This window comes from Pleurodeles waltl, chromosome 8, assembly GCF_031143425.1.
Source record: "Pleurodeles waltl isolate 20211129_DDA chromosome 8, aPleWal1.hap1.20221129, whole genome shotgun sequence".
NCBI lineage: Eukaryota > Metazoa > Chordata > Amphibia > Caudata > Salamandridae > Pleurodeles > Pleurodeles waltl.
In genome coordinates, this window is record NC_090447.1 from 595,800,653 (window position 1) to 595,826,165 (window position 25,513).

Here is a 25,513-nt window from a genome sequence, read left to right on the forward strand (position 1 = left end):
GGCAGTTTTGTAAAATATTTTTTGAAAACTGGAAATTGCACTGCCTTGATTGAATTTGGGTGGAAAGCTCGAGATGACTCTGCCAAGCTACATACCATCAGCATCTGAGTAAAAAAAGCAATGCTGGTTTTTAGTTAGTTTGTTTCAGTGGAGAAATCATTTTCAGATGGTTATGATTTTTTTATCTGCCTGTTACTCGAATATTGTTAACACAAACAGGTAATTTATATTGAACTCTTTGGAAATGTCACTGCTGCAACTTTAACATTCCGTTGAAACTTAATGCATAAGGTACAGACTTTGTATTTATCACATTTCAAAAAGTTTCAAAACAAAAAATCGTTTTTGTTTTATTGCTACATATATCAGTTTCTTTCCAGTATTTACATCTGTATTCTCGTGCACTGTTAAAAAAAGATGTTAGAAAACTTTCAGCGATGAATTCAATATATGCAGCCAGTCCTTACCAAGAAGATCAAATTAATCTCCCTGCTTCAAGGATGACACAAAGACTGTGAAAAGCCAATTTCTGGTGGATTTGTTGATCCAATAGCTTGGTTTCAGGGTTTATTACAAAGGAGGGAGCACTGTCTGTAAATCCCCAGGCTAAAACAACTTGGTGCAACAATAGTTGCGGTCTGGTTACTTTTTCTTCTCCATTATTGGATCTTCTGTAGTATTACATGCTTGTCAGAAAGGAACTCAAAGCAACACAAATCCGTGGGGTGATGTCTTCTGAACACACTCTGGCCGTTCTCAGATCTTTTCATTGTGACCCATAGTGCCATGGAAAAAGGAAAACCAATATACCATTTGTCAACTAATGATGCTAGAGTTTCACTAACTCTGCTGTTCAAGAACATTTCCTTTAAGACATTAAGTCTTGCTTCCTTGCAGTTAGTGGAAGCCTCTAGTATATGTATGTTAAGACCTGTGTTGATTTTTGCCTGCTTGCTGGTTTTGAGGTGCTATGTAGGTAACTTGGCAGTACTTGAAAACTTTATCTCTTGCACTAGACTCAGGTTCTTCTTCTAAAATAACGCTTTAGTGCCAGAAACAAACAGTGGCACATTATCATAAACGAATCTTGTAAGTTCTGCTGTCAGAAGAAACCTTTCTTGAAATTATGGAATGATACCATAGAAGAGTTTTCCGGATCAAAGTTTAGGTTCATTAGTGTGGGGAAATGGTTCAGAGAAGGAAAGTTTATTCTACAAATACAACTTTACTGATTTTAAAGTAATTAAAGTCTGCAAACATTAAAATGTACCCCATGTCACATAAAACAGCAAGCAATATCAACAAAACAAAATATTGCAACTCACTTTTTGTGGGATGTGCAGGAAATATAGATATTCTGTGTGTCATGTAATTTGTAAAATCGCCGGCAAAGGCACCCCAATCAAAGGCACCCATACGCCTCTCCCCATCAATAACTGCTCTGGACTCCACCATTAACTAATCATGACTCATCCACAATCCAAACATTAAGCTATTCTAAGAGGCTTCACAGAGAACAACTTGCCAGCTGAGAGGTGGGCTGCTCTGCCAGCAGTTTTGTAGGAATCAAGCTGCTTGCTTTCACTCAAAAAAACAAAAAGCACATCCTTCGTCTTCTTCCTTCTCTTCTCCCGTAAGGTGCCCACATCTGAAAATGTCTAAGTCTTGGAGCCTAAGTATGAGACTTTCTCTTTCAGTGTTGCACTGTTCACAACTTTCTCTTTGTACAGATTGTGTCTGACCGTTGCAAGTGGATTTTATTTGGATGGTAAAGGTTCGATTGTCATTTTTCATCCAGAATCTAAAACTGTGTGTTGCCACAGTGTTGAAATGAAGTACGGGCCGCAAGCCATCTTGGCATTTTACTTTCACAAATTATTTTTTGTACACTGTGGAATACATTCCTGTTTAAGATCTCTCTGGTGCGCAACCCTACTGAAGCTTACAGCCAAGTGACAATGTGTGTGGACACTCACCCACGTGCACAGGTACTTAAGTGACGGAAGAAAGGAGTGCAAGGCTTTCGGCCATGTGGATGGAATGTGTTCACCATACAGGCAGTTCGACTGTAATTCCCCACTTATGTCACTGTTTTGGGGAAAGAAATGTATTCCCAAATCATAAGCCACAACTGCAGGAAATTGTTAACTTGATTAATTGCTCTTTGTAGAATGAACCAATGGCAGTATCGGCATTAAAGGAGCTGTTTGTCATATTTTTTTTAAAGATGACGATGGTTATTCTCTGTCTTTATTTAGTGGTGATTACTCTATCAGATACTTTGGTACTTACAACGCATTGGGCATAAACCAGTGGGCAGGCAACATTCATTTAAGTCCAGTTACCACCAGACTGTGGCGTTTATTTGCTTTAATCAAATACACTTGATTTCACTGGTAGGATCGACCAAAATATATTTGAATCGCTTCTGGTTAAAGATTTATAGTTTGTAACAGTCAGGTTAGATCTATAATGGGACAACATTTATTTTAAGATATGATTAGATTTTAGGACTACTTGGCTATTCTTTACTTTTAAACCTTTCATTATGGAAGAAACAATTAAAGTAGGGAAACGCCTTGTCATTTTGGCCACCTTGTAATTCTATTGTTCTTGCAGGTCTTAACTGCTTCTCTTCCTCACATTTACACAAGTCTTCATCAGCCAACATACAGTGTATGTACTTACTCCTACAATTAATGCTCATATTTTCACGGCCTGCAGGAATGATCGGCAGAAAAAAATCAACAGCTTTAAAGCTAGGGATGTTGAAAATACTCTATATTAACGACAAAACTTGGCTGTAAAAAAATCTTACTTGGCAGTGAAAGGCCAAAATATCCAGGAATTGAGTTTCAGTGGCAGAAAAAGAAAATAAAGACTGCTCACATAACAAGGATTGGTCATGTTTTGGTCCAGTTAGACTTTATCCCAGATGTGTGGATAGGCATCAGATCAGTTTTAACCTGGGATGGTTTCAGAGAGGTCTCAGAACAACCTGTGTGTCTATAGGAGAGCCAATGCTGGAGAAGTGCATGTTTTTATTGTCATTCTTATCTATTTGTAACCAGGGCATTTTGGGGCTTGAATGAAGTTGAACTGACCTTTGTATCCTTCCAACAGCTATAAAGGGCGTACTACTGACATATATAGTAGTAATGGTTAGTATCTGCAGTGCTGCTAGATGAAAGCTGCAACTGTTATTCAAAAATGATGTATATTTGTGTATTAGTTGTGTTGCATAGACCTGATTTATGCAAACACTCCACTCTCCTCTCATTGTTTTGACGGTGCAGAGCACTACGAAAAACAACTCTTGACATCCTGTTAGACTACTTCCTCCAGTGATACCACTGAAGATGTTACTGCTGTTATCATGTGTGAGGTATTGAGCAATATATGGGAAGCATGATATGTTTGCATCACATACAATAACAGTGGAATTAGGTTTGATTGGAACCTAACCTTTCTTCAACGAAGTCTGTGTGTATGTACACCTGAGTAGACTCATACTCAATTGTGTATGCACAGGTGTGTCTGTATGTGTCAGCGTGTCATATGGAAATACACACACTCATATTTGTGCATGCACTCTTTGTACAGTACAGGGTTAATACTGCTTATTCCCGAGTTTTAACATGTTCACGGTTATTGTAATGTAAATATTTATGCTTCCCAAATTAAAGTTTCATAGTAAAATCCCTCTTTATCGAGTCATAGAGTTCTATGATCTAATATGTATGTGACATGTATTTTAAAAGGCACTTTGTTCATTGCCTGGCTGCACAGACGTTTGACAAAATAAATCATACAATAATCATATCACTGTTACATTACAAAGTACTGAGCTTTTTGCTGCCATCGAACTTTTATTTCAGTGTAAATTTGAAATTTATTGCTCTGTATGTAAATTACTAATGACCTGCAATGTATTTTTACTTGCCAGTTAAAAGGAAATATTGTATTCTTTCGAAAAGCTTGTCTCATTGTCTTCATTCAAAAATGTATTGCTTACTTTAGATCTTTTCGGGGTTCCAGCAGGAGAAAGGAAGGTGTAGGTGGTGTGCAACAGTGAGAGTTGTCATATATTTGAAACTGTGATTTGAGCTAGGACGTTACAGGAACTGTGAAACTGCTTACGCTCTCTATGGATGTTACTGGTTAGGGATGGCCGCAATGTGTCGCTGCAGCTTGGAGTGCAATGCAGGTGTAAAAACTCAGCTCTTCCTTTCCAGCCACAATCAGTGTGGGTGTGCACAATCCACAGATCACATTTGCAGGTCAGAAACATCTACATGTTTTACAGTGTGTCTTGTGGGCCTGTGCCCAAAGAGTGGATACTGCCCCACCGGACAAGACAGAAGGGCGCAACAGACCATCGAACAGTGAAAAGAAGCGGATTAAAAAGCTTGAATTAAGTTGTCCCATTGGTTATTACTCAGGGCACTCGCCAATGCATTGTGTTTTAGCTCATCAGTGCCATCACAGACATGGTCCATCCGTATGCAAATCAGCCCTGCACTTCCTCTAAATGGGACAGCCCAGGCCAGACTAATACTGCAGGCCATGTCCCTTCCGAACAGGAGCACACGCAGCCTCAGTGTTTGAAGTCTTAGACCTCATGGTGATGTACAACTTACGCCCTGTGGCACAGAAAACTTAAGTTTAAATTAGTTAAACGAGCTACACTAATAAACAATGAAACGTGTTACTCTAGAAGGTGCTAGTCCATCTAGTACATTAATCTGTTCGCCTTTCAAGTAGATGGTTTGCATAATTCACTTTCTTTGGCATGCTGAATGGGTTTTTCCAACCGTTGAAAACTGAGAAAGGCACTAACTAAACAGCAAATTAGCTGCACATCAGCCCCTTCTGTACGACCTTTGTTAGATTGAAGGATTGTCACCGTCCGTATGATTTCTATTGTGTTTAGCTTGTCTATGTATTACAGATAAGTGCCAACGGTATGAAGACTATTCAAATTGTATTGTAATTTCATTCATGTAGCGCTTTCTGCCCCTGTTGAGGTGTTGAAGCGCTTTTTGGTCGGTACCATGCTATCTGTAGCCCAACGTTGTCTAGCGCCGCCACGGTATGGCTAGTTCTCTGCAAGCAAAGTTGCCTGTCCAACAGTTCTCACATATATTTCATGTTGCCTTGAAGCTGTCGGTTTGCTAGATGCTGATGTTCTTAGTGATACTGAAGAATCTGAATCTTAATGACCAGCAGTGCCTGTTTTCTGTGGACCTCTGAGCTGAGTATTTCTGTGCAGCTACCTCGTTTGCCAAGACCCATTCATTTGGCTCTCCAGGGGTAGCTTGGTCGAGTAATCCAGGCTTACTCTTGGAAAGTTATATAAATTGAGAATCACGGAGTTTATACTTTAAATAACACAAAGTTTGCATTGGTTATACAGTGCTGGTTCTGTAGAAAAGAGGAAGACGTGTATTTATAAAAGGTTAGGTAGTTCTGTAAAGCACAAAAACTATGTAACAACACAAACTTTGCCAGGTGCGGGATCTAGACTCGTTCAAGCAGTTCAGTGACCTCTTTGTGGCACCTGGGGAAGTGAACAATACGCAGGTGTTTCACTTATACTACTTGATGTAGTGTGTCATTTTGAAATGGCTCACAGAAGATCAGTGTGTGGGTTTTGAGCCTTCGGTTCAGTCATTGCGTGGTTTACATGTGCTGTGGTACCAGATGCAGTGGCAGGTGTGACCCAGATTCTTATGAAAGGATCAAAACAGCTATTTGTGGTTCTTGAGGGTGAGCTCGTACCAGCTGTCTGACCTTGGGGCAGTTCTCCACCTCCTTGGCTCACGGCAACAGTAGGCCTCTTCATTCTTAGAGTCTGACCTTTTCGTATACAGATGATTGCAACACAGGGTTTGTAAAAGCAGTTATGAGTATGGTAGCACTACCTTAGGATCCGAAGTTGTGGTGAATGGTGCACCATGTTGTTGCCACTCTTGAATGTTTTAGGGAACTAAACAAATTCACACTCATCTCTGTGGGTCCACTTCCTTGTTGATGAGGCATCCCACAAAAGTTGCAGTATCTCAGAATCTAGGATAAAGGGATATTTCCCATAATGGCCTTGTGTTTTTGGACAACTTTCAGATGAGCTCCTACCTATAATAGGCAGTTGTGGTTTCAGTTCTATTTGAGCTGAATACATGACCCCAGGTTTGGGCACAGAGCACATTATCTTTGTTTCAGTTGTTAGCATATGGTGATAGCCTTGGCCTCCCTTAGTGACTTAATTTTGTAGGCACCACTTTGCCCTGTTCAAACTTTCTCAAGTCAGTACGATGAACAAAAAGACCTACTCTATGCTGCATTGTAACTTTTTTAAAGGCGACCCAGACACTCACAATACTAAGTTTAACTGCCTATGATGGGAGCATGGTGATTAGCACATTCATGGAGAAGGTGAGAGGTCGCAGTTATGAGGACAGTGTGGATTTCAGTCAGGGAGGGCCACTAGGCCAAGGGTGTAGGTGTAACGATCTCAACCCATTAAAGTATTATCATTTGGCCCTACCTGCCAATGTGTTCCCAATTCCTCTGAACAACCCTAGCACTTTGCTAAGAATCAACAACCAAAGACTGAGAACTTCTTAAGAGACCTGGGCCACCGTCTTCCTGGAATGGGAAAGATCCCGGATCGATAAGAAGGACAAAATAGTCAGAAGAGGGTTTGCAATAGGAACTCCCAAACCTACACTCTCCCTTCTTCTGAATTATTTGTTTTCGTGGAGGGTAGGTAGAAAAGACAGAGTAGACATTCCATGCAATAATATTCTTGGCCTGCAAGATTTGGAAAATTACATTAAACCTCTGTAGTAAAATTAAGATTTGATGCCGTTAAGGAAATGGTATCACAAACTGTGCGCACTTTATTCTGAGCACAGTATTATGTCCTCTCCTAATCAGATAATGCCATTATATGGGTGTAGAAATTCATTGCATGGCAAGCAGGAAAGTTCCCAAGGGGTTGCACGTGACCTGCAACTTGAATATCAGTGGCCAAAACTGTGGCCGTTTGACTTCATGCAGTGGTTTGTGACGAGGTCTTAGTGAAACATTTTGACGAAAAGCAAAATAAACCTGCAAACAAAAATGGCTCTCACGGTGAATTAACAACTTTGTGGCAAATCTGTTGAGCAGGCAAGAAATTTGTGCATTTCATGAAATTCTGTGATTTATGCGCTTTCCACCCTAGTAGGAAGAGGTGACATTTTGCAGTTTTTAACATATTCCTAATTTGCTGTGCATTATGTGTTTTTGCGTAACAAAAACAAAAATGTTCCTCCAGAACTAGATGACATTACGAGGTGGAAGCCTTGAGAGGCCAGGAGGCTTCCATGCTCAAACATGTTCAAAGCCATGGTTACACTGTGGCTGTCGATGCCTGCCCATGTTGACACCATGGTTCGTTCATGAACATAAGTTCATGAATCAGGAACTTTAGGTAGAGGATGTGGCTTAACGGCCACAGATGCTGACTTTGGAGCTTGGGAACAAGGTTCGAGCCTTCGCGTCGGCTCAACATTTTGGGCAAATCACTCTGTGCCTCCTGCCTACCATAAATGAATGTGTGCTTGTGTAATGTAACTGGTGCTCATGTACAGCGCTCCAATAACTTTGGGTCAAGTTTGCACTATATAAAACTTTAAAAAAAAAAGAAATGGCAAAGCCAGCAGGTCTCACCTTAGAGACCTATTGGCTTTGCTAATGGATTTCGGCCATGCAGTACACCATCTCCAATAGTTTGTAGAATGGCTAAAGAAGAAAAAAAAAAATGCAACATGGCAGGAGAGAGAGCAACATACAGTTTGGGTGAGGAACGGGGGCAGAAGCACATGGGCAAGAAATCCATGTTGGGGAACATTCAGGTGAGTGTAACATGTAGGGAGTGGCGGAGAAGCACATGGACTACAGCAACACAGAGGGGGGCAAGATAAATACGAGGGAGAAGATGGAAAAAATGCACTCTCATGGATTGCTTAAAGAAAAAAAGTACTGCCTGAAAAGTGAGCATGGAAGAACACAAGAAATGAGACCATGCTTCAGGCGAGAGATAAAAACAAGAAGAGGAAGTAAAGCCAATAAAGTGACACTAAAGCAAACCAATTGTAAGCAATGATTGGGCTATAAACTGACAGTACGCTCATTCACCAACAGAGAGCATGTGCTGTGTGGTAGACAGAACCTAAAAAACTGCACCCTAAGGCCTTTCCTTAACTTTATCCATAAAACTGATAAACCTTATCAGAGCATTTCAGGTTGACAACGCTAAAAGGCGCCATTGCACTAATCTGCACAAAAGATTACATGGCGACACTGCATTTCAAGGAACCCTACTTTCAGATCTACATTCATCCGGTAAGCCATACTAAGTCAGGTTTGTGGTAAGTGGACGATACTACCAATTCAAAGTCCTATCACTTAGGGTCACAGTAGTCCCAAGGACCTTTATCAAGTGATTAGTGGTGCTCACAGACATCTTTGCTGAATAAACAGCATAGCTGTCATGCCTAGCACACACTCCGTTCTTCACAAGCTAGGATTTACAATTAAGTCCCAAAAAGTTTTAGGCCCTGTGACGAACACAGTCTACCCCATTCACGACGCTGTGATGGCATTTCAAAGGCAGCTTCTCTTCTTCCAGACATTAGGTCCTCTAACAGTGAGACCGTTCAGGAAACCATTAGGGATGATGTGGTTCTGCATTGCCACAGTGCTATATGCTCAGCTTTACATGCACTACAGAAGATGCAGTCAAGGCAATGGTCACAAGTGACGGGAGAAAGGGAAGATCAAATGGGTCACAAAATCCACTTTGTTTTTGGTGTGGTTTACTAGAGGTTTTCTTGGCAATCGCAGACCTAACAAGAGCTGTAGACTTGGCAATGTGTTTTTGCCATGTTCTACACCAGTGTGGCTGCTGTTCAGCATGGCTAAAGTTAGTGGCATGGAGTATCAGACTGAAGTTGGGGAGTAGTACTGCAGAGTGGATTTGTTGGAGTAGAGTGTCATAGAGTGGAGTAAAGGGAGTAGTGTCGTAGAGTTAAGCAGTGGGGAGTAGAGTTCAGTGGTTCGGTGGCAGAGAGTGTTGTAGAGTGCAATGTCATAGTAGTGTGGAGTGGGGTAGAATAGGGTGGAGTGAGCTGGACTGGATTGTGGTAATCTGGTGGACTGGAGAAGAGTGGAGTGGATCAAAGTGAGGTGGATTGGGTGGAGTCGATTGGAGTGAGTGGCTTAGTTGAGGGGATTAGCGTGGGGTGGATTGAAATGGGTTGAGGTGGATTGGGGTGGACTATATTGGAGTGAGGTCAACTGGAGTGTGGTAGATTAGATTGGACTGGGTAGGGGATTGAATTGGAGTGATAAGACTGGATTGGTTTGGATAGGACTGGGATGGATTGGATTGGAATGGGGTGGATTGGATTGGACTCAAGTGGACTGGATTCATTGGAGTGGGGTGGATTGGATCGGATTGGAATGGGGTGTATTGGAGGAGTTTGGATTGGATTTGTTTGGAGTAGAGTGGGGTAGATTGAATTGGAGTGGGGTAGATTGAATTGGAGTGGGGTGGACTGAATTGGAGTGGGGTGAACTGAAATGGGATAAGTGGATTGGGGTGGGGTGTAGTGGATGGGATCAGGGTGGGGTTGACTGGAGTGAAATAGATTAGAGTGGGGTGGATTGGAGTGGGGCAGGGTGGAGTGGGGTGGATACAATTGAGGTTGGCTGGACTGGAGTGGACTAGAGTGTGGTAGATTGGATTAGAGTGGATTGAATCTCAGTGGATTGGATTGGAGTGAGGTGGATTTGATTGAATTGGGTGGGTTGGATTGAGGTGGATTGTACTGGGGTAGATAGGATAAGGTGGGACGGATTGAGTTGGGGTGGATTGGAGTGGGATGGATTTTTGGGGTGGATTGGAGTGGGTGGACTGGAGTCAGTGGATTGTATTGGGGTGGGGTGAATTGGATTGGTGTGAGGTGGATTAAGGTGGTTTGCACTGGGATGAATTGAAGTGGAGTGGGTTAAGGTGGACTGGTTAGTACTGGGTTGAGGTGGATTAAGGTGAAATGTATTGGAGGGGGGTGGATTGAAGTGGGATGAATTGGGTTCTGGTGGATTGAATTGGAGTCAGATAGATTGGATTGGAATAGGAGGGGGTGGAATGGATTGGACTGGATTAGAGTGGGTTGGATTGGTGTGGGGTGAATTGGATTGGGCTATATTGGATTGGTGTAGGGTGGACTGGAGCGAGGTGGTTTGTGGTGGATTGGAGTGGGGTGAAATGAAGTGGAGTGGATTGGTTTTGGGTGAGGTGGGTTGGATTAGAGTGAGGCGGATTGGATTAGACTGCGGCAGGTTGGAGTTTGGAGCATGTTTTGGATTGGACTGTGGCAGATTTGGCTGGAGCAGGTTGTTTTGGAGTGGGGTAGATTGTTTTCGATTGGAGTCGGCTAGATTATTTTAGATAGGAGTGGGACAGATTCTTTTGAATTGGCCTGGGCAGATTGAAGTGGGCCCGATTGTTTGGGATTGGAGTGGGGCAGATTATTTTGGATTTGCATGGGGCAGTTTGGAGTGGTGCAGATTGGTATTGGAAGTGGGCAGATTGGACTGAGCACATTGGCTTGGATTGGAGTGTGACCTATTGGACTGGAGCTGCTTGTTTTGGATTGCAGTAGGGCAGATTGGAGTGGGGCAGATTGTTTTGGATTGGGGTATATTGGAGTGGGACAGATTGTTTGGGATTGGAGTGGGACACAATGTTTGGGATTCGCATGTAACAGATTACAGTAGGGCAGAATTTTTGGGATTGGTGGGGGCAGTTTTTTCAGGATTGAAGTGGAGCAGTTTGTCCTGGATTGGAGTGGGACAGATTGATTTGGATTGGAGTGGCGCAAATTGGAATGGGGCAGGTTGTTTTGGATTAGATTGAGGCAGATTGTTTGAGATTGAATTGGGGCAGACTTTTATATTGGAGTGGGGCAGATTGATTTAGATTAGAGTGGAGCAGACTGTTTTGGTGTGGGGCAAAATGTTTGTGATTGAAGCGTGCAGATTGTTTCATATTGGAGTTGGGCAGCTTGGTTTGTATTGGAGGGGGGCAGACTAAAGTGGGGTGGATTGTTTGGGATTGGAGTGGGGCAGGTTGGAGTCAGGCAGATTGTTTTTGATTGGAGTGATATAAATTGGGGTGGAGCAGACTGGAGTGGAGCAGATTGTTTTGGATTGGAGTAGGGCAGGTTGTTTTGGATTAGAGTGGGACAGATTGGAGTGGGGCGGTCTATAGTGGGACAGATTGTTTTGAATTGGAGTGGGGCGATTGGAATTTGACAGATTGTTTTGGATTGGAGTCTTATAAAGTGGAGTCGAGCAGATTGTTTTGGATTGGAGTGGGGCACATGTTTTTTTTTGACTGGAGTGGGGCAGATTGGAGTGTAGCAGACTGGAGTTGGCAGATTGTTTTTTTTATTGGAGTAGGGCAATTTATTTTGGATTAGAGTGGGGCTCATTATGGTTATGCAGATGAGGCAGATTGGAGTGGTCTGGGTTAAGAGGATTGGAGTGGATTTGGGTGAGTGGTCTGGTCTGAAGTGGGGTGGATTGGATTGGGTTGTCTGGGGTCAATTGGATTGAATGGAGTGGATTGTTGTGGGGTGAAGTGAATTGGTTTGGATTGGAGTGGGGTGGATTGTAGTGGGGTAGATTGGGGTGTACTGAACAATTGTGTTAAAGCATAATTTTGGAAATTACACATAAGAAAGAAACAATGTTGCTTTGCAATATTTAGAACAAGATAATCATCATCTTTTGAGAACAGCGCACACGAGCAAAAACAAAACATGAGTGCAAAGTGAGAAATGAAGGCCTAGCAAAGTACAAGAAAAGAGCTAATCATGCAAAATAAAACACTGCAATTTTGTTTGTCCTGCTGGGATTGTTTTTGCATCCAAACGCCTTCTCTTCGTAGGGCTTTAGAAGTTAAAAAGTAGTACCTCAGTCACATCGGGAGCAGCGGACAGGCACTGATTAAGTTGAATCAATCAGTGCTTGGTCCCTGCTCCACAGACAGGAACGGAAATGATGCTTGGCCTGCAGTGATGAATTACAAGACTTTAAAGAAGAGTGCCACGGAGACCACCAAATAATAAAGAATGGGCAATCTCCAAGCACTTTTTAGATAACGTCTCGCTAGCGAGATGCATGTGCTAGCACATGCTCTTGCAGGCTCGACCCTAAAAAAACATATAAACAAGGTAGTTCCCATGCACCCATGCACACAAAGCCCTCCACAACACAGGCCTGGCCTAGCTTAACGACAGACTCACCTTCCACAACCCTGCCTGCCAGCTCCGCTCCGCTCCGCTGCCTCGCCTTCGCCTCCGTCCCCCACATTGACCACCACCGGAGGAAGATCCTTCTCTTAACTCGCCGCAAAGACCTGGAACTCCCTACCGCTCCAACTACGCCAGACCCAAGACCTCCTGGCCTTCAGAAAACGCCTCAAAACATGGCTTTTCGACCATTAGCTCCCCCCCCCCCAGCGCCTTGAGACCCTAACGGGTGAGTAGCGCGCTTTATAAATTGATTGTTTGATTGATAAAATATGTGACAGTGTAACTGATTTAGTGGCATGTGTCTCAAATAGAAACAGTGGCCCGACTCACAAAGCTCTTCAATGAGTAACTGTGACTTAGCCTTGTCTAAATTGTTAAACATGAATTTAAGACCTGATTTGAAAGTCTTTTAAATGAATAGTTTTCAGGAGTAAGACATCCTTATTTACCGTTTATGGGAATGTCACACCGAAACATGGAGTACTGCCCAATTATTTATTGAAAAAACTTTGTGATTCGGGACCAGTATTTGCAATACCGTTACTTGAAAGAGGGAAACAGACAGCGGATATAGAGAAACTAGAGAACCACGTTAGGCAGCCACAAGTACACTGTTGAAATCTGTTCCGCAAGGAATTTTTTCAGATTATTATAGCTGCATGTGTGTTTGTTAAATGTTCAAACTGTACCTTCATTGGGAAGTGGACTCTGGCCACACTTGCTTCTAGTTTGGAGGCTCTCGCAATGAGCACATTGTGATTAGCAGCTAAAACTGTTCCTCCTTCCTTGTGTAATGCACATTGCAGAAGCTTTTACCAAGAGTAGACCTGACAAGCTGTGCTCTGTGGTCTTGGTACAATTGACCAATAGTGCTGGGCCCCTTCCAGGACCACACATGCACACAAGCAGTCCGAATTTGAGAAACTCCATGCATCTGGACATTAATAAGCTTGTCAATCGGATGGATTTTTCATTTCACAGATTGTTCACTCTATGAATATTCTCCAGGCACCAGATAGGATCTGGAAACTCTGCCCAGCAATAGCTCTCCAGTGGCGCCATGCAGCCTCCAAGTCACAACTCCACTCGACACAGATGTTGCAGAATTAGAGTATATAAATTGCAGCTGGGCTGCTGTCAGTTCCTGTTTTTCTGCGCCTTGTGAATGTGGGTCCAGTTCATCTTTGTGCTGAACCAACCACATTTCTAAGCTTTCAACAGTGACTACTTCACATGTCTCCTAAGAATTTTGTTGTAAAACACTATCGCAGATGGTCTAAGGTAGTGATTCCCAACCTTTTGACTTCTGTGGAGCCCCACTTTATAATGACTGGAACCCAGGGGCCCCCACTGAATCCTTATTGGAATCTGGGGACCCCCCCAGTGAGTCATTACTGAAAGCTGGGGACCTGATCTGTTAATATTATTTAATTTTCTAAGCAGTCACACACCCCCTAAGGGGGCTTTGCGGACCCCCAGGGGTCACCGGACCACAGGTTGGGAACCACTGAAGGTGATGTTTTTTTCACACATAAAATGACATCTCCATGTGGTGTTTTGGATCAGAATACAACCCTTTGGCCTCCGACTCCTGTTGATTGATGCTAGCAAAGGCTATCTGATCGCAGGAGTCCAAACTATTTTTTGTCCACTAACACGCTATAGGTATGGAGTATGTCTTGATTGTCAAAGTATAATTCCAATGCTAGGCCCTGCTAGAATGCCTTTAATGAAGAGAAATTACAGGCACACTCCTTAGGAGTTCTTCAGGAGTGTGCAACCCAAGGCTAAACCAGCCCACCTCAAAGACTATATTTTGACCTCCTAATGCTTCTCTCTCCATGGTTTCATGCTCTGAGCTTATTCACCATTGGACAGTAGTGCAATTTTATAGACTGTTATAATACTTGAGCTCATACACATACATTTGTGTTAGTATTTCACTTTTAATATGATTTATCCTTAGATAGTGACTGAAATCTTATAAAGTATTACATTGTTGTAGACTGTGTTTAAGTACATATGTTGTTGTATTTGGATTTCACCTTTGTTAGACATGGCATCCTTAGGGTGGTCGTACCCCAGACATTTTTGCCTTTACCTCCTGTTTTGTTGCTGTGTCTTTTTGTTGGCCTTAGGACTCTGAGCACTTTACCACTGCTAACCAGTGCTAAAGTGCATATGATTCTCCCCAATACATGGTGACATTGGTGTATCCACAATTGGCCTATTCTGTTTACATGTAATTCCCTTGTGCAGTGGTGTACCACATTTCCAGGGCCTGTAAACTGAATGCTACTCGTGGGCCTGCAGCACAGATTTTGGCATCCACTTAAGTAGCCCTGTAAACACGTCTCATGCCTGCCATTGCAGATCTGGTGTGTGCAGTTTCACTGCCACCACGATTTGGTATTTAAAATCTTCTGACAAGCCTTTCTACTCCCCTATCCTTACATATAAGTCACCCCCTAAGGAAGGCTCTAGGTAGCCCATATGGCATGGTGCCATGTAAGCAAAAGGCATGGGATGTACCTTTAAGCTTTTCATGCACTGGTAATGAAAAACTCCTAAAGTAATTTTTCATTACTGTGAGGTCTGCCCCTCTCATAGGCCAGCATTGGGAATTCCTTCTAATATCTTTAAGCTGTAATTCATGAGAGTAGGAGCTGCATCATGTTTAGTACCATTGGAATGATAATATTCTCTTTACTGGTAACACTGGATTTATTGTTACTATTTTAGAAATGCCAATTTTAGAAAGTGGACATTTCTCTGCACTGTCTGCCCCTTGTGCTTACAGCCTCGCTCCAATACACATCTGGCTTGGGCTAGGTGACAGTTACACTTCTGCATTCCCTTCAGACACCCACAACACAGGCTACTCAGCTACATCTGCATATTGATTGGTTTTCCTTGGGAGGAAGTTGGGAAGGGCTCACACATCTCAAAGGTTAGTTACCAGAGTCCCAAAATGGGACTGATTACCCCTGCTGATAGCCTGGAGCTGACGCTGAACTGAAAGGTGGAACTGTGCACTTCAGAAATCCTTTGTAGTTCTCCCCCACATCAAAGGCACTTTCTAGTATGAGTACTGGGTCTCTTGACTCACTAAGACAGTACACTACTGGACCCACTAGAAACTCTGCTGAAGTAAAGGCTGCTATGCCAGAAGGATTGCCACTTTGCTGAGCCTAACTGTTCTGAGGAACTGCTGCCCTGCCTTTTTGAGCTGCCCTGCTGACCTCTACCCTGCAGAAAGAACCGACAAACAACTCCAGAGTGTTCCCAAGGGCCTACTGGCTGCCCCCCTTGTTCTATCCTGAGGTCTCAGGAACGGAAAAGACTTCACCATAAGAAGAGCTGCTGTTCTCCCTGGGTCTGCAGCGCTGCCCATGTCCTGGAGGCTGAGCGCCTTAAAATTGGGATAGCAGGAGCATCCATGGTTCCAGCAATGTCCCTGGCTAAGCAGCAACAACGTTTGAGGCCAAGGAAGACTGTGACTTCTCTGCAAGGAGTACCTGGAAGGAAGCACATTGTAATGGGTGAGTGGCACTCAAGTCCAAAGGTCTGCGTGTTACTCTTCTCCCCAGCCCTGCCTGTCACAGTTCAGAGTGTCCTTCAAGCATTGCGTGCCCCATGTGAGAGGCCCGCCGATGTCTCACCGATGGAGAGCACCAACTTGCCTGACAGCCTGGTCCCATCTTTGACACCCAGCATGCACTGACTTGACTCTGCTTTCCCAGCCTGCCTCTAGGTGCTTTCTCGGTCCCAGGCTGTGGTCCCTGGGATACTTGGGTGACATGGGCCTCAGTGGTCCCAGGTTGATTGCCTGGCGCGCCTTGCTGGTGGGGGAATAACATCATATTTCTACTAGCAGGTCCGCCTGCGAAGCCATACTTGATTTATCAGCAACATAACAACGGTGGTAATAGCCACTGAAAGTGCGTTCCTTGACATTACCGTAAAGGCCCTAAAATAAGCTCTGCACACTTGAAGTCTGCTTAATCCTCCTTTTGTGCAAATATCTTTTGAATTACAGTGTGAACTCACACAAAGTCATATTTATCGCCATGACCTAATATTGACTGGCGCAAATTAATTTTAATATCTAACTCCTAAATTACTTTTTGGATTTTGATCTTATTGGTCATATTTTAATCAGATATACCTCATCTATTTTTCTGAACTGATGTGGAGTCTTTTTGTGGTGTTTCCATTGTATTGCTGTCTGTGTGTGAGTGTGTGTGTTGTACAAAAGCTTTACACATTGCCTTCTAAGTTAAGCCTGCCTACTCTGTGCCAAGCTACCAGATGAGCACAGGTTAATTTAATTTGTGTATCTGACTTGCCTGTCTAGAGTGGTGGGTTCTGCCTGGCTTAGGTCCATACCCTAGCCAACCAAAAACTCAATTTCTAACAACCTTCAATATTATTTGTTTCCTTCCAGGTTGGTATATTTTCCCCTTATTATATATACGTTTATAATAATAATATTAGGGGAAATACTTGGATCTTCAGGTTCGTTTAATAGCATCCACCAAGTTAAATGCAGACCAGCCAATAGTACATCCTCTCAGGCTCAGGTCCACACTGCAATTGCCAATGTTCCCCAGGTTACCCCAACATTCACTTCATGACCTGGTGAAGGTGAATTCCATCAGATGACACAATGATTACATTGCAAGTTGCAACACAAACACTGAAGCATTCCCCTTCAGGTAAATTACCCCCGTAGGGAGCAATCCCCCAAAGTGATCTTCCCTCAAAAACCACCATGGGAAGGAGAAATCATCTTCATCATTCAGGCAACAGTTCTGCTCCCTGGACTGTTCGGACTCCCAACGTCAGACTCTTCCTCATCCTTTGAGCTGATTCTGACATTGAAAAAGATGAAACCTGATTCTTGACATCATCAGCTGGCCCTGGTCACTTGAGGATGCTACAGGCAGTGATGTATATCTCCAGGACGGCTCTGTTACCCTCTTGGCCACTTCCCAAAAGTGAATCTACCCCTGTGGGTTTTCCTATTCCATTGGCTCTGTCCCTAATGTCTCCCGACATTGCCCATCACAGACTCCAGCCTTTGAACCACCTCCAATGAAAACTGTAACCTCTGAGGTCCCAATCTCGGTGCGCCAACCTCAGAGCCAATATCAGTGCCACTTCCAAAACCTTTGAAATCAGCAGAGATTATCCAAATCGCATAGAAAACATTAGAAACTGTTTTTATGAACCTTTTGCACAACACTTCTCTATAACCCAGATATATGCTGAGTTGGAGGAACTCTTAGGATCAGACTCAGATGGTCTTTTCATGCTTGATAAAGATTATGGCCACAACAAGGATGATGGACTTATTCTGTATTTATAACAGTATAGACGGTATATACTGTACTCTGCAAACGGACCACATACTTAATTTCAATGTCTATTCCAGCTTTGTCTAAACATAGCATAATGAAAATTGTTGTACAAAAAAAAAGCAAGAATGGATCAAAGGCAGATATCTCTTCCCCCTCTTACACGCAGATGTTGGTCTTTTTCTGCATTTAGCAAAACACTAGTGGTCTAGATACATCTCCGGAAGAACATGCCCCTTGCCTATCTGTGAGAAGTCCCTTTGTTCACTTTGATGGTATGAAAAACAGTAAAGGCATTGAAGTTAACTTTGTCCTTTCTCTGTGGTATTACAGCTTTTGCTACCACTAAACGAGGTACTGTTGGAACCTGCACTGGGGGGAAACGCCCTAAAGGCCGATGGCCAACGAAAGCAGAACTACGCTTTCCTTAACCACGACTTTGTTGTTTTGTGCCTTAACCACACGTGCTGAACAACGCACATGCGTGGTTAGGGCACAAACAAGGGAGTCGGCTGACGAGGACTACGCGACGAGGCGACGACTCAGGTAAGTGGGGGGTCGGGATATTTTCATTTTTAGGGGCGGGGCGTGGAGGGGTCAGAGTTTTAGGGGCGGGGGTGGGGGGTCGGGGTATTTTCAGTTTTAGGGGCGGGGTGGGGGGTCGGGGTTTTAGGGGCGTGGGTCGGGGTATTTCCAGTTTTAGGGGCGGTGGGCAGGGGCGGGGGTCGGGGTTTTAGTTTTAGGGGCGGGGGTTGGGGTATTTTCAGTTTTAGGGGCGGGGTGGGGGTCGGGATATTTTCAGTTTTAGGGGCGGGGTAGGGGGTCGGAATTTTAGTTTTAGGGGTGGGGTGAGGGGCGGGCTATTTTCAGTTTTAGGGGCGGGTTTGGGGTTTTAGTTTTAGGGGCGGGGTGGGGGGTCGGGGTATTTTCAGTTTTAGCGGTTGGGGTTGTTTTAGGGGTGGGGGTGGGGGTTGGGGCAGTTTTAGGTTTTAGGGGTGGGTTGGGGGTCGGGTCATTTTAGGGGTGGGTGGGGGGGTTTAGGGGCAGGGTGGGGGGCTCCGAGTAGTTTTAGGGGTGGGGGTTGGGGTACTTTAGGTTTCAGGGATGGGGTGGGGGTTGGGGTTGTTTTAGGTTTTGGGGGTAGGGTGGGGGTTGTGGTAATTTTAGGGAGGAGGTGGGGGGTTGGGCAAGTTTTAGGGGCAAGGGTGGGGGGTTGGTGTGGTTTTGGGGGGGTCCCGGTAATTTTTAGGGGTGGGTGTTGGGGGCCAGGGGGGACGCATGCAGGAACAATGCATGCTTATCACTAATGCCTTTACCAGGAATGCCTTTACAACGAAAAATCATTGTTAAGGCATTCGTGGTAAAGGCATTAGTGGTAACAACAAGGTCGTTGTTCCGACCTCGTTGTTCAGGCATTTGTTGTTCCGGCAGGCGTTGTTCCGCCATACATTTGCACTGGGAGTAGTTCTTTTTGTGCCCACGCAGACCATAGACCAATCACTCAATGAAACAGGCCTGCACCTTGTGACTCTAAATTCTTGTTGTCACATCCCTATTTGCAAAAAACTAGTAGTCCAAGCTTCCATCTATTAAGTTGAACCCAAATTCCTTTATATGACCTCTCCATGTTGAGTATCTAAGAACTGGAGTCTTTGGAACAAAACATCTTCTTTTCTGGTAGCCTAGTCCTTCATATTCTGAATGCCCTGTGCATTCTGAGCTGCTATGTCCATTCCTTGGGGCACCTAGCAAAACTGACAGTTATCTGTTTGTTGCCAAACATGTACAGACGTGCAGCCTAGATTCTGTGCACATCGGGAATCAGTTCATGGACATATCTGTCACATTACATTGCCACACTTGAATGCCTTCAGCTAAAATACAAGGAGATCGCCAGGCAACTTTGATAGACCAGGGGTGTAAAACAGGCCCGGTGGTGCGAGGGGACCTCTGAGCTCCACGGGCCCCGCCCAGCACAGCACCTGGCCTGAGTGAGTTCAGGGGGGGGGCTCCCTCCATGTTCTTTGCCTGGGGCCGCTCCAGTTTCATTACGCCACTGTGATAGAAACATCCCAATGGTGAGTGCCATTCGAATGGAAAGCTGGCTCTTCCCTGGAATGATTCAAGTACAGTTGAGCCACAGCATACTCCCTAGGGAAAGTTTCCTTGGCAAAATAAATGTACTACTGTTTTTAGGCAAGGGTGGCTTGAGTAGGAGCCATCATCACCAACAACTCCGTATAGTAGGCAACCCTGTGAGATAGACCAATGTCCTCTCATATATCCATTCCAAAAATGCCTTATAACTACATTTAGTTTCACTACTCATTGATCATGCATTTAATGCGCTCACGAAACGGAGGAAAGATATTCATTCCAGCAAGCACGTTTATTTTGAGACGCTTACCAGGGGTGCTTTATTTTGCGCCAAAGTGGAATCTTCATGAATAGTTTCTGATGGCTATGTCTTCCATTATGGTGTCCTTAAGAGGCCTGTAATGAAAAGGCCCGAAACATGTCGACATATATAAGTGGCAGAGTTGAGTTAAATTTGAATGTGCAAACGAAAGGCATTTATAAGGTATTTCTGGAATGGAATATATGAGAGGACCTTGGTCTATCTCACGGGACTGCCTTGAGAAGCAATCTCTGTAAAGGACTGCTGTTGATTCATATGTGCAGCCTAAAAAGAAAAATAGTGGTGCAAGACTACACTTCATGTTTTTATGTTTTTTCAATGTAAAATTGTTTCTTTTGTTGCGATTTGATGTAGTTATGTGGTGTTGAAAAAATATATCAAGATTTTGGAAGGTATTCAAGAGTGTGAGCATAATAATTTAATTTGTTGCCTAAAATTATTTCCTAATCCTGGGGTAATATATGTACTCTGTGGGAGATAAATCATATATATAATTTATCCCTACTATTCAGTATTTTCAAATATATGTGTGTGTGGCCCATGTATAGAGGCGTTAGGTGGGCTTCCCCCTTCTGTTGAGACATCATCACCAACAACAGCAGCTCAAGTGCTTGCAATGTTCCATTGGCTCTGCTGCTGCAAAACCTCTTTTACCCTGCCCCCACACCATGAAGTTCATAGGAGGGGAGGGTCTCCCAATTCTTCACTCACCAATTACAAGATTATCACTATGGATCACTGCGTCATCGATCTAATCAACAAAGGCTACACCCTACCCTTTCTGTCCTCTCACACAGAACATGCTCCTTAACACCCTCCTTCCACCAGGACATGCTCTCTGACACGTCTTGATTTTAGAAGCAGAATTTCTCATCCTACCAAACAAAAGGGCCACAGAAATTATTCCCAGAAAGGAAAAGGGCACAGTGTTTACTTCCTTTACATCTTGGCCCCCAATAAGTCAGAAATCTGATATCAATCCTGGATCTTCAGTATAAGTTTACAAATCTATCCCTAAGCCACGTTTGCTGGCACACAATATGGAGGTTGGGCTGGTGTCTCAGGATCTCAAGACGCCCACTTCCATCTACTGATCTTATCCCTGAACAGGTGCTAAATGAGATCTCAGCACTGACAGTGCACAGTCCTGTCACCTGGGCAGATAACTGCTTAATACATATTCACTGAGTTGATGGCAATAGTGGTGGCTTCACTGCAACTATCAGGGGTTTATGAATTCCAGTGCTTGGATGACTGGCTGATGAAAGCAGTGACTCCTGTACTGGTCACAGTATATCTTCAGCACACCAGGACCTTTCTTCATGACTTGGACGTCATGATTAACCTCCAGAAGTCCCTCTCATCCCTCACAGAGTGATTGACCTTCATAGGAACGTGCTAGACAGGTCCCTTATGAAAGCCTTCACTATTCTTCTAAGAATGGCACATATTCAAGATACAAGTCCGATGTTTCTGACGCAGACACCTATTCTGGTTCTGCATGGTTCTGCAAGTAGTACACCTTTTAGGCTGCACACCTTTCTGCATTCTTTTGGTTCCCCGTGTCAGACAGAGGATGAGGGCCCTTTAGTATGTCTTTAGTATGCTGTTCTTCAATTATCAGGGTCTCCAACCCTGAGTGCAGGTTATCATTTCTGCACTGTTGGATGTGCCCCTCCAATCTGCTGGTGGATTGTCCCTTCAGTACTCCACAGTTAGAACAGATTGTCTATAGGCTAGTTTAGATGTGGAAGCCTCCGTGTTGGGGTGGGTACTCATGTAGGTGACATTGTAGCACGGGGCATATGGTCCATGTTGGAGGAGCCCCTACTCATAAGCATGGTGGAACTGATGGCAGTTCATCTTGCCCTGAAGACTTTTATCTCTTCAATTTCAGGGAGTGTGGCAAATCGGGTTGTTAGCTGAGGGGAGTGAACCCTTCTCAAGAAACAGCCACAATTCTTTGTCAGGGTGAATTATGACAGTCACTAAGTTAACATGTGCTTAACCCTCTGGTAGCTTGGCACAAATGCAGTCAGGCTTAACTTGTGCTACTAATGTGTAAAGTACTCATGCAGCACTTAAGCAGTAATGAAGAGAAATACAACACAAGAAAAATCCCACACTAATTTGGAAAAATAAAGCAAAATGTAATAAATTATTTGAACCCAAAATGACAAAAAATCCAATCAGTAGAACTGGAGATATGGAACCTAAAAGCACAAAGCACCACTCGCAGCTATCCGGACATGCAAGCCTGGGAGAAATGGACATGCAAGCCTGGGAGAAATTCACAGGTCCGGGCCAACCACAATAGAGCCCAGGCCTGGTACAGGAACCAGGTTAGTCTAGCTCAAAAAGTTACCTTCTAAAGTCCAACACGAAGAGTTCCGTTTGCCGTGGAGGAGGCAGCGAGGAGCAGGAAGAACATCACAGATAGTCAACGCTGTAACGTGAAGAGCTGGCTCGATGTCGCAAATGGTCTTCCCTGTTGAACGGACAGTCATTGCTGGAGATTCGCATTGGATGGCATTGTGGGCGGTCAGTGCTGTAGTGCAAAGTACAGATCTTGCGTTGCTGGTCATCGCTGGCATTTGCTAAAGTGTGACAATTCTGATTCATCATAGATTCACCTTAGCGAGTGGCATGGGTGGCAAGATCTTGGTGCAAATATGCCCAAAACCTCAAGGTTTCTCCTTTTCCTTAAGGAAAAGTTCAACTGATGCCACACCAAGGCTGCAGGACTGGAGGGCAACTGCTTGGGGATGAGGAACTCATTCCAGCAGAGGCCAGCAGGGCTCAAGCAGGTCCAGTTGCAGGTGCAGTGCAGCAGGTCAGCTGGGCAGTTACAGAGTGTTATCTGGAGCTTGCTGTGTCCCTTTAGATCAGAAAAGGAGCTCAGTTAGCTGACCCTTGGAATTCCTTGCCTCTCTGCCCTGATCCCAGTCTGTTTAGGGGCAGTGTGAAGTCCTTTGTATGTGTGAGCTGAACTAGGACCTTTTAAGTATAAGTGTGGTAGGTGACAGCTACCACATTTATGATTGTTGGTTTTTTGTTTTTCTGTTTGAATGAATTAAAATATTACATAATTTGTTTATTTGATTGAGATATACTTGTTTTCATTTTTGTGTGTTTTGTTGTGACCCCCAAGTCATAGAAATTGCTGAGGGAGGCATCCCCGGCTTCCAATAGTGATTTAGGGGGTCCGCAGAAGTCTAAATGTTAAGAACTACTGCTCCAAATGAATATTTGGCTACCCTGTCCACCATGATGTGTTTTCCTGACCAGCCTTCTCTGTTTATGTCACCACTAGTGGTGCAGCGTCTGAAACATTTGTTTCACTGGGACCCTCCAACTCCATTATATAGCAGTGGGACCTGACTCATGCTAACATTCTTTCAGCCATCTCCATTCAAGTCCGTGCATAGTTGTGTGATTTGATTTCTCACTTTGAAAACTGTCTTTGTAGAAATTACTTTGAGTTGGAGGTTTGGTGAACACCAGGCCCTCTTAGTCTATCCACCTCACACAGTTTTTGTATCCAACAAAAGTGGTTCTTTCACACTCTTCCGATTATTATAATTCTTTTCATAAGCTTTTTGCAAATTTGTCACTCTTATTTTCATACTTTCCTGATCCACCCATACCTGGTTCTTATCTTGTAACTACATAGGAGACTCTTTTGTAGCTAGTTCCCTTCCCTTGAAAGCTGTAAACGGAGACCTCCAGTCACGGAATGACTTGTTACTCTGTGAGCCCAAGACAGTTTGTTTAACTTATCCTTCCACTTCAAACCGTTTGCCAAGGATAAATATATAGTATCCATTATGATGCGTTCACTCTTTCTACTAGACATTGGCCTGTGGTTGCAACAATGCTACTTTTTCATGTTTGATGCCCAAGCTTGTCAAGAATTTGGCCATGGATGCCGAATCCAACTGTACCCCATTGTCGGTGACTAACAATCTTGGTACTCGTCCTCCAAAAACACTGGACTAAAGCATTTTATGACATTGTTTGTGGTAATCTGTTCCATTGACTTTATCACAAACCGCTTACTGTGGTGGTCCACCATAATCACTAAAAATCAATATTTTCATCCTAGTCTATCTATTGGGCTAACAAAATCCACAGCCAGGTTCTCCCATGGCTCGGCCAGTAATTCTACACATTTTAAGGGTGGTTGTCTAATCACCATGGTCTTGGCACTGTTACTGCAAGCATAACAATCTCTTCTACTTCTCTGTCCATTTTAGGCCACCAAAGCAATTGTCGTAATCTTCTTTTTGTCATGTTCCTACCTAAATGTCCCTCATTTATACTTCTCATCAGCTTTGCCCTCAACAAAGTAGGAGGAACAATCTGGTCATCTCTCAGTATTTTATCACCTTGAATGCTTAGCTCATCTTTGACCACAACATACACCTTTACTTCTTCAGACAATTCTTTGAGTGATTTTAACTCACAATATGTTGCATCACCTACTGCAGCCTCCTTCCATTCGTCCTCAGTAAGAGCAAATTCTTCTTCCACACAAATTATTTGATCCTCTATCTCTTATGTGAGTGACATGTCTTCTATCAGCAGTCTTGGTAAACAATTAGTATACTTCTTGCCCTTGACATACTCTAAAGTAAAATTAAATTGTATAATTGATATCAGACATTTTGTTCTTCATGGTGTTATACTACCTTCTAGCCCCCTACCACACTTGAAAATATGCAGCAAAGGTTTGTGGTCTGTCTTGGGGGCAAAGGGTAATCCCCACACATAGGCCCTCATTACGACATTGGCAGTAAATCCTGCTTATCGCTGCAGTGACGGCTGCCAACATGCCGCCGTGGAGGCGAACATCCCTTCGCCAAATTTTGCCACACACACAAGAATCCAACAGAATACTGCCACATACACAAATCCGCCAGCGCAGAGGTCAGTGCTAAAGTGGTGGTACACAAACCCATACCGTTACGCCAACAAAACAACACCCACCACATTATGACCCATGAATCACCACGGTGGACATTCAGTGGCGGTAAACAATTGGCGGTACACACCGTCACGCTCAAAATGGACATCCATATACTAAACTACACAACATTGGCCAATACTAAAAACACACACCTGACACTCATACACATACCACACCCATACACTCATACATATACCACACCCATCCGCTCACAGCACTATAAAACACCCCCCCACATTACCCACAGTCCTCTATGAATACAAATTATTGCCACCAGACTGACACCAAGACCACTGAGACGACAAGACACATACACTCATACATCCCTCACACACCCCACTTCACACACCCAACCACAGTACCCAACTCCCACATACTTACACACACCACACAA